Below are 10,886 nucleotides of genomic sequence, written 5' to 3' on the forward strand. Positions count from 1 at the left end.
AGAAGCCAGAGAAAATGCTCTTGACCCTGGGAACTTAGAGCCTAGTTAAGGGGATCCAGCCAACAGAGGTCTCCAACTCTGCAGGCACACATCAGAGCCATTCTAAAAATTATTTGTGAATGAAATGGAACTGGAAAGCAGATGGGAAATAGCTAGAATAAAGTGAACCTTAACCAGAGGCAATTACCAACTGGATTTTATTTCAGAGGTGTCATGAACCAATCCAAAATCATCCCCACCTCACCTGTGGGCTGATGTATAAGTCTTCCTTCTCACTGTTTTATGTATTTTTTAATTTTTATTGAATTTATTGGGGTGACATCGGTTAATAAACTTACGTAGGTTTCAGGTGTACGATTCTATAATACATCATCTGAATAGTGTATTGTGTGTTCACCACCCAAAGTCAAGTCTTCCTTCATCATCATTTATCCCCGCTTTACCCTCTTCTAAAAGAATGGATGCAGGCCGTATCCCCAAAGACCTCCTCTACGGCGAGCTAGCAGAAGGCAAGAGGATGACAGGGCGCCCAAAACTGCGGTTCAAAGACATCTGCAAAAAGGACATGACACAATGCTCCATCAATCTCAACACATGGGAAGTTCAAGCAGACGACCGCCTAGCCTGGAGGCTCGCGGTCAGGCAAGGTACGTCACGTGCAGAGGCTGCGCGCAACGAGGAGGCGGTCCAGAAAAGATCGAGGCAGAAGCAGCGTCAACAGCAGCAACAACGGCCATCTGCCTTCACCTGTACCAAGTGCGGCAGGGATTGTCACTCCCGAATCGGACTGCACAGCCATTCTCGGCGGTGCAGATAGACTCTCAAGAAGCTACGCCATCGTCTCTCGAGACGGACGGCTGCCGACGACGACGACCCTCTTCTACCTGCCCCCCACCCTCCTTCGGTGTTATAGATGAGACGTAACTTGCAAATCCCCTAGAAGAGGGAAAGCAACCTCATGTTCATACTAAAGTGTAATGATTGCTAGCTGTGCCTTTGTAGAAAGAAACATAGGGAGACTGAAGGGTGAGGAGGTGGGAGACCATGGATAGGGAGAGGGAGGACTTCCATTGAGGACCCCCTCAACCTCAAGTCTGCCCAAGCTGTGCTCTGCCCCTTGGAGCAAGTACTGGGTTAGGAGTCAGATGAGCAGAGATCAAATCCCACCTCCACCACTTACAGGGCAACACCACACCTCTGTGGACCTCCCTGCTCCAATCAGCAAACCACAGGAACGATCCTCCTCACCTCCCTCACAGGGGGGTTGTGCAGCTTGTCGTCGGCAGCCGTCCATCTCAAGAGACGATGGTTTAGCTTCTTAAGAGTCTATCTGCACCGCCGAAAATGGCTGTGCAGTCCGACTCGGGAGTGACACGGTATCTGTCTCCTCCCGTGTTGAATCGACATCTTGCGATGACGCTGGAGTGTCCTCTCCAGTGAAGCTGAAGCTACAGAGCCTGTGCAGCTTGTAACGCATATAAAACTTGTAGACTGCCAAGCACTATGCCAGTGACTCTGAGACATGGCTAAACATGAGAACCACCTGAGGAGTTTTCAAAATTCCCTATACCAGGCCACTCCCCAAACCAATTACATCAGAATGTCTCAAGGTGAGACCTGGGCATTGGTATTTTTTTTAAAGCTCCGCAGGTGATTCCAATGTGCCCTTGCAGTTGAGAATCACTGCTCTAGGCTAGTGTTTCTAACCTGTGGTAAGCCTGCCTCTGCCCAGAGTATTTGGCGATGTCTGGAGACATTTAACGACTTGGATGGTGGGGCCTTTGCCAGCATCCCTGGCCTCTGTCCACTAGATGCCAGTAGTGACCCCCAGGGATACTGCTAAACATCCTGCAATGCAAAAGACAGCCCCTCACAACAAAGATATACCCAGCCCAATATGTCAACCGTGATAAGGTTGAGAAGCCCTGCTCTAGACAAACATAAGAAATATCTAATGATTTTCATTTCCCTACCTGTGATCAAGGAAGTGAAAACTCAGAATTGCCTAAGATTTGGGAGACCCCTTTACCTTTGCGGCCCTGGTCTCTGTCCCTGAGCACAGAGAACTCAAAGACAAAGGTTCTTGTAAAGACCATTCATTACACAATGTTTAATGGTGACCTATTATGTGCCAGGCACTGAGCTAGTGCCACACCTGTTGGGCATTCAGCAGTTCCCATTGCATTCCAGGTATTGAGACCCGCATCAGACCACTCCCAATACCTCCCTCAGCAGTTAGTCTGATGGAGACCTCATAGGGTGGCCCTGTTAGTGTGAGTGTGCATGTGATGTACACGGCTCCACCCTTGGGGGCCTCTTGTCCCAGTGGGAGACTCAGCTCCACTCTGATGGAATAGCTTGAATAACAGGACCTATTTTAATGGGGAGTGGGAGCCATAGAAAGTTTTTGGGCAGGAGAGGCATGATCAGCCTTTCAGCAAAAACTAATCTGGCAGCTGTTCTCAGTGGTAAGAAGAGAAAAGAGCAAGAATACCATTTGGAGCTTAGCACAGGGCAGTAACATTTAATTCAAATTCACTTCACATGAGACTAATCCTCCCAAAGAAGTGTATGTGAAGTGGGAGGGATGTTTCTTCTTGTGCCTAAATCTAAAACCACAGAGGCAGGCCCCTGGCTGTAAAGTGCTTTTTGATTGCTCAGCATTTTGCAGGGGGCCTGCTCCAGAAATTGGCAGCAGCATGTGTCAGCCTTTTCAGCCTTCTTTGCGGCATTTTAACACCTCACCTCCGGTCCAAAGCGATTGATGTTAGCTCCATTTTTGGAACACTCCTGCAGGCCCCACCACTTAACTGTCACTTGGATGCCATCATTACAGGATATAAAAAAGATTTTCAGTTATAACAAAGTGCCTGATACTATAACCTGGCACTAGTCATGGACTCACTGAATTTCCAAAGCATGGCAACAGCCGGTGATGCCCACAGCACTGGCCTGACCAGTTCACCAGGTGCCACAGGCTGTGGAAATAGTGGTACTATACCTAGCAATTCCCTGGGCCTGCCCACTTGGAAAGTCTTTTGACATTTTTTTCTTTATCTGATGTTACAGTATTTCAAAATACACTCTTAAGTGAGAACTTATTGATATACTTACATCACACAATTTCAAATTTTCAAAAACTGGGACCGCCATGTGCAGCAACTCAGACAGGAGCTGAAGGCTGTGGCAGGCCCCTTTGAGCAAGGCACGTGGCTGTGCACTCAAGCTCCAGAGCCATGCAGCTGGGTTCAAATCCCAACTCTGCTACTTCCTAGTTCTGTGAGGTTAAAGCAGATCATTCGTCCCTGTGCCTCAGTTTACCCATGTGTAAATCAGGGCTGACAATTCTTCACAGAGTCTGTGAGAATTAAATGAATCTAATGCAGGTAAGCAACTTAGAATAGATACATGGTACATTTTATTTACAAAGAAATTTGAACAACGCCAGGCATATAATAAGCCAATTTATGTGTGAGTTCAAACAGAGATCTGAGAGGCACTTCAGGGGTGGAATCAACCTGACTTCGTGGCGCAATGCAGGTGACAAGAGCAGGAAGAGTCAAAGCTCAAGGGCAGCAGGGAAACATCTAACAGAAATGAGGGGTTGCTGGTAGCCTCCGTGGCAGAGGGAGGGGCTAGAGTAGGGCCTCTCTGACCTCTCATTGTAGGTTCTATGCCACACTTGCCACCAACACACACAGGATACTGATCGGGATGCTGGAGTCTCTGATGCACAGACACAGTCACCCTCCATTCCAGGGCTCATAGGAGGATGGACTTTGGACCCTAAACCCCCAAACCCCCTGCAACATCATTCTCTGGGCTACCTCCAAAACCCTCCCACAAGAAAATCCTGACAAGGCAAACCCCAAGCACCTCTCTGGAAGCCCTAATTTATAACCTCTGTTTTGATTAATTAGGACACCGCTGCAGGTGCAAATTAAACAACTTAACACTGCACTGCAATTAAAGTCTGCTTAATTCGCCCCAGCCAGCTGGTGTGGCTCAATTTGTTGGGCATCATCCTGCAAACCAAAAAGTCACCAGTTCAATTCCTGGCCCAGTAGAGGCACATATGAATATTTCTTTTCCTCTCCTTTTCCCTCCCTTCCCCTCTCTCTAAAATCAACACTGACAGGAGCAATCCCCCCACACCACCCACCCCCACCTGCACTGAGTTCCCAGGGGCTTCACCACCTCAGCCCCAGCTTCACATCCCACCCTGACCTGGAGACCTGCAGGGCTGGGTCTGCATAGGTGGTGGGAACCTAATAAATCACCCAGGTCACAGGAAAGGGCTTTCTTTTCAGGGACAGTCGGGACAAGGACAGGGATGACTTTGTAAAGCCCTTTGGAAAAAGGAGTTGATTTGCTTTGGGAAGGACACTTATCAATGATGACATCTCCATTTCCCCTTCAATAATCAAAACCCTCCCAGTCGTTCAGAGATGGGCTGGGTGCTCCTTCCACCGCCACAGCCCACAAACTCCCCTTCTCTGAGTTCTGATTCTCTCAAGGTTGATCCTGGCTGTTTCCCCTTTTTGAGAAATACCAGATCAGAATGACAAAACTTGAGATTCATTTTAAATGGTTGCATGTAACAAATAGTTTAGCACACAAACACACATCGTAATGTAATTATGTTGTGCTACTTCCAAGATAATTACAGGATTTAGAAAATTTATGAATTTGTAGTGTATCCAAAGCAGTCTAGTCTAATCATGTTACACAAGTTTAAAGCTGGAGAATGAACTTCACTGTCCCATTACTGTCTCTCTGTGATTTTTACTCGTCACATCATTTGGTGATAATGTCAAAGGTGAAAAGTCCTTCATAAATGTGATGTCTGGGCCAAATGGATCCTTTTCCTAACACCACAGACCCTCATTGGAGGCTCTATTTGAACCCCTAACACTTAACTCTCAGTTTTAGCATTGTCTTGGGCAATCCTACTCAGCATTTGTCATATTGTGGCTGTCTGTCATCTTGTGAACACCTACCCCATGTTGGGGGGGTTTCCTTCCCTAGGAATTCCATGTCTCTGAGGTAGTCATAAAAAGAAAACTAGCTTCCCCAGCTTCCCTTGCTTCTAGGCGCCCCGTATGAGACTGAGTTTCCTTCAGTTAAATGTGCCCTATTGAAGAGATTTGGAAGGAGCACCATGTGAGGAAGGTGGTTGATGCAGATGCAAGTTTTTGGAAACAGTGGCAGCAGAGGAATCAGCCTCGGGATGGCTCAGCGGCAGAGCTTTGGCTCCTGGTGCCCAGTGGTATGGGTGTTACCTGCTGGTAGTGGAGGCAGAATGGAGAGGGAATCAGACCTACGCACCTCCTCTACAACTCCACCTGTGAAGGGGTCTTGTCAAAAAATAACGTTGAACCTGGTCAAATTTCTTAATTTACATATTTACAGGAAATGTTAAAGGACATTTCAGGGATGTAATCAGGAAAACCCAGATTGAGAAACTACAGGACAAACAACCTAGTTTCTTCAACAAACAAATCACAAAGAATAAGAAAGACACAGAGAAGGAATCTGTAGTCCATAAGAAACTTGGGAAGTATATCAGCTAACCATACTATAGGGCCTTCATTTGAATCAAAATTCAAACAAATGAACTGTAAAAACAAACTAAAACACAAAAGGATACACGATAATTAGGGAAATCTGTACACTGACAATATTTGACAATATTACCAGAAATACTATTAAATTTTTAGGTGTGATTAGTGGCATTATAGTCATGTATTTTAAGAGTTTTTACCTTTAGAAATATTTATAGGTAAAGGGCATAATATATGGGATTTATTTCAAGATAATTGGGGAGTGGAGAAATAGTAGGAATGGAGATGAAGTAAGACTGGCCATGACTTGATAAATGTTGAAGCTGGGAAATGAATATATGGAATTCCTTCAATTACCCTCTCTGCTTGTGTAGGTGTTTGAAATATTCCATGATTTAAAAAAAGAAAGAAAAACACCTTTCTTTTACTTTTAATTTTATTATTTTATTATTTTATTTTTCAATTACAGTTTACATTCAACATTATTTTGTACTAGTTTCAGGTGTACAGTGATAAAACTTTCTTAAAATTAGTAAAATAAATAAAATTTAAATAAATAAATGACCCACATAAAATCAAACTCCATCTGGTTTAATTATAAATACCCTTGCAGAGCTGATCAGCAGGGTTAGCCAGGCACTTCCCATTTTAGATCAAAGCTTGGAAAGCAATTGCTTCTCCTCTGGGGGAGATGGTGGGTGAAGCTGCTTGGATGTGCAGGCTCAGAAGCTGTAGTGCACACTGGCCATCTGGTCTCCCTCTGATCTCCAGCACTGCATTGGGAACCATGGTGCCCAGCCAACATGGCTACTATGCATCTCCACTCCATCCCAGCTAGTTAGCTTGCTCTAGCACTCACCTGCAGTCAGCTTTCTCTGACATAACCTTCCACCTAGACATCTGTAGCCAAGGGAGCATTGGAAAGTGCGTGGAGATGATGGATGTTCCAGAGCTAGATCCGGGTTCGGTACTCTGAGAGAGCTGGAGTGAGGTCAGTGAGATGGCATTCCAACACAGTCCAGGAGAGTGGCAGTCCAGAGACCATGGCAAGGCAGTGGGATGGAGAGAAGGGGGCAGTTGCAAGCAATGTGCTAAGGGAGAATCCATGGAATTATCAAATGATTAGATATGGACAGGGAAGAAAAGAGAAAAATCTAGAAAAAAATCCCAAACATGTTCCATCAAGTGCCATAAAAACATTTATCTCCTGCAGTCTTCATCAGTATAGTAGACTACTGTCAGTTTGCTTGTTCCAAATCTGGTCCCCCTTCTTCTGGTAGTAACACTCAATCCATGTGGTTCAGATGGGACTTACCTCCCTTGTCCCAGCCCCTTCCCAGGCTGGGCACACACATAGGTCTAGCCAATCAAACGCAGGGTCTTTGGACCTGGCACAAGTACATCACCTTGGGTTTTTAGTTTAAAACACTGGGGAAGAGATGATGCTAACAGGGTCGGATGTCAGCTGGAGCGCCTGAAAGCCATCACATGCAGAGAGCCTTACTTAAATGAAGCCTTTGTGGAGGAAAGCAGAGGCAAGAGATGAAGAGAAGCTTCATGATTTGTGCACTAGGATGCAGCCCTGCCTGACGCCAGTCCTAACCCTTGGCTTTTTACTTCTGAGCCAATTAAATCCTTTGTTTTCCTTAACCAGTATGAGTTGGAGTTCAGTTATTTGTGACTGAAGTAGTCCTAATATAACAACCTTGTGAGATATATATTATCAGCCCCAACCTCTTCATGAATAAAAATTGAATATTTCTAACAAGTTAGTGAAACTGCTTAAAGTTAGGCATTTGCATGTGTCAAAATAGGGTATTTCCCCCTCACCAGAGATCTGTGGTGGTGTTTAAATATTTTGAAAAATTCTTTGACATGTCTTTTGTTAAAAAGCAGAACCTAATTTCTCCCCCACTCCTCCCCATCTCCTTGAATGTGAACTAGTGTCAGAAGTAATGATATGTGACTTCTGAGGCTAGGTCATAAAAAAATAGAACTCTTTCTTTGCTCTTTCTCTTGGATCATTGAGCTGAGGGAAGCCAGTCACATGTCATGAGGACATTGGAGCAGCCCTACAGAGAGGCCCACATGGACGGCAGCAGAGCCGGAGTCCCCTTCACAACAGCCATCTTTAAAAGTAGATCCTGCAGCCCACCTAAGCTACTCTCAAGCTCTTGACTCATAGAAATCATGAGATAATAAATGTTTATGTTGTTTCAAGCCACTAAGTTATTGGTTGATTTGTTACACAGCAATCAATCACAAATACAGGAGTTCAGATACAGGATCAGAGTGGTCTCTATGGAGTGACAAGATCTCAGTAGAAATCACTGCTGTGCTCCATCCTCTGGACCTCACAAGTATGACGTATCAGCCAATGGCAAGACTCCCTTTCTTCTTTATAGGGCTTTACAGGCAGAACCAAGAGACAGTGCTGGGATTGGCACCAAAGACTGTGCTCATCCATCAGGCCATATTTCAGAATCTGGATGTCAGGGAGCTAGAAGAGGAGGAGGGAAGAGCTAACAAACCTCAGGTTGCTCTTTTGAATCCTAGAGAGGCCAAGAATTAGAGGATAAAATAAGATGATGTATAATTTACTGAAAGCCCAATGGAGATATGATTAAGGTAAAGATTGTGATAAAATCATACTGGATTAGGGTAGGCCCTAAATCCAACAAGATTCTAATCTTTATAGGACATAGAAAGGAACACACACAGAAGAGGGGGATTTTAATATGGAAGCAAAAACTGAAGTGATGTGTCTACAAGCCAAAGAATGGCAAGGATTGCCAGCAACCACTAGAAGCTAAGAAGCTAAGAAGCCCCAGAAGGAACCAACCCTGTCAATACCTGGATTTTGGACTTCCAGCCTCCTGAAGTGAATTTCTGTTGTTTTAAGCTAAAAATACCCCAAAAACTACCAATGATGTTAAATAGATGAGGCAATATCAGATACCAGTTTCAAAATGGCCTTAGTGGATTTTGATGTCCCCTCTTGTCTTTCATTCCTCCATAAATGTATAGTGATCACATGATCAAGCCAGGTCCATGACTGGGCCATTCACATGGGAAATGTCACATCAGGTCCAAGGGTCAATGAGTTCCTCAGAAGACCAGTGCTATAGGCGCTCCTGGCATATAGAGAGCAATCTAGGAAGACCCCCGCAGGGGGTAGGCTTGGCAAGCTGGTAGATACTTGGAAACATAATCGGGTTTGGGGGGATTTTTAGCAGCTGTAGCCCCAGGTGATGCACTTTGGGCCAGTCCATTGTGTGGGTGGAATATGAGAGTAATGAAGTAACTTTAGACTTTGTGCTTCTAAAAGAAGAAACTGAAGAGGGCAGTGTCTTCGTCTGAAGAAATATTTCTAGACCTTGACATCTCAGACTCTATGACAAGAGCAGGGGCCAGAGAGTGTGGAAAACTGCCTGTGCCCACAAGGGGCACTTTAATTCCTGTCCTGTAGCATCTGCCCTCCACGTTTTGGTGTTCAAGGCCTCCTGAAGAAGTCCCTCTCTGAAGCTCCTGACATACCCTTTCTGGCTGAGTCAGGCTTGTCTCCCGAAGTGAATGTGGTGGTTCCTGCACTACACTGTCGTTCTTCTCATTCCCTCCCCGCAAGTGCCCAGTTCTTCCCTTTCTAGCAACTTCTTACGAGCTTGCTCAAAAAGCCCTTTCTCCAAGAAGCCTCCTTTGACTGACTCGTTCGTAACTGATTATGCTCAATTTTGATTGGTTTGGTGCTGCTGTGATCTTGGTAGAGAAGGGCCAAGTCAGGTTGCCCAGCCCAGGAGTTCTTTCTTTTGATCACCACATGGCCTTCCTCAGACTTTCTCCAGCTCAGTGGGACCTGGTCTCATGCTAATCTCTCCATCCTCATTTCACCCTGGGTCCTCTGAGTTACTGGACTGTGCAAATAAGTTAATTAATAGCCTGCACTCCATACACTGTGATTATCAGCCCAACCTTGGCCACGTTTTCATTTATGACCCTTCTAAGGAGACCTCCAGACTGTGTTAAGAAATCTTCCTGCCACGCAGCAATTGGTGGGGACCTTTGACCCACAATAGAGGCCACATCTGAGAGGGTGCTGCTCTTCAGATGGGGTGGGCATTGATTGCATCACCTTATTTGGGGTATCAAGATAATGCCTGGGATGTCTTAAGAAAATCTCTGCTATTTTGCACTTTAGGACTCTCACCATTTTATAGCTCCTAATTGATAATCCTCAAGGTTGCTGTAATCACTGCAGCTATTTCCCCCAAGCCCTACCTGAGTCTTCAAGATTCAGCTAAAGGCCCTGCCTAAGCAAAGTGCTTTCCCCCTCAGCCCTGGATGACTTCTCCATGGGCTGACGTCGTGTTATTAAATTCCATTCTTTTTGTCTCCCATTATCTCTCTTTAAAAACTTTTGGATCAACTGTTAAATCAAAACTGAAATAGCAAAATAGAAATTAATAAAGAAAAGACTACATGGGAGAAAATATTTGCAAATCATACATCTGACAGAGGACTTACATACAAAATATGTAAAGAACTCTCTAAACACAATAGTAAGAAAACAATCCAGTTAGAAAATGGGCAAAAGGCTTGAATAGATAGTTCACCAATGAAGACATAAGGATAGCAAATAAACATATTAAAATGCAAATTAAATCACAATAACATACTCCAATAGACTTGTTAGAATGGCTAAAATTAAAATCTGGTAATACCGAGTACTGACAAGGATCCAGAGATCCTAGATCACCCATACATTTTTGGTGGGAACATAAAATGGTAGGGCCACTCTGGAAACGAACCTGGCATTTTTTTAAAATATTAAACATTTGCTTCTTATATACCCCAGAAATAACACTCTTGGGTATTTTTTTTCCCAGAGAAATAAAACCTTATATTCACAGAAAAACCCGTGCATGAATGTTCATAGCTGTTTTATTTGTAATAACCAAAGACTCAAAAAATTCAAATGTCTTTCAACAGATGAAAGGTTAAACAAACTGAAGTACATTCATACTACTCAGCAATTAAAGAAACAACCTATTGATATTTACAATAATTTGGACAAATCTTAGGGCATTAAGCAAAGTGAAAAAAGCCAATCTCAAAGTTATACACTGTGATTCCATTCATATGACATTATCTAAATGACAAAATTAGAGAGATGGAGGACACTTCAGTGTTTGCCAGGGGTTGAGGAAGGGGCAGAATAATGAGGGAGTTCCTTTATGGGGACAGAGCAGTTTCATATCTTGATTGTAGTGGTGCTTGCATGAATCTATACATGTGATTAAATATCACAGAATTGTACACAAGACA

Source organism: Furipterus horrens, unplaced genomic scaffold, assembly GCF_987537825.1.
Source record: "Furipterus horrens unplaced genomic scaffold, mFurHor1.1.pri manual_scaffold_7, whole genome shotgun sequence".
Lineage (NCBI taxonomy): Eukaryota > Metazoa > Chordata > Mammalia > Chiroptera > Furipteridae > Furipterus > Furipterus horrens.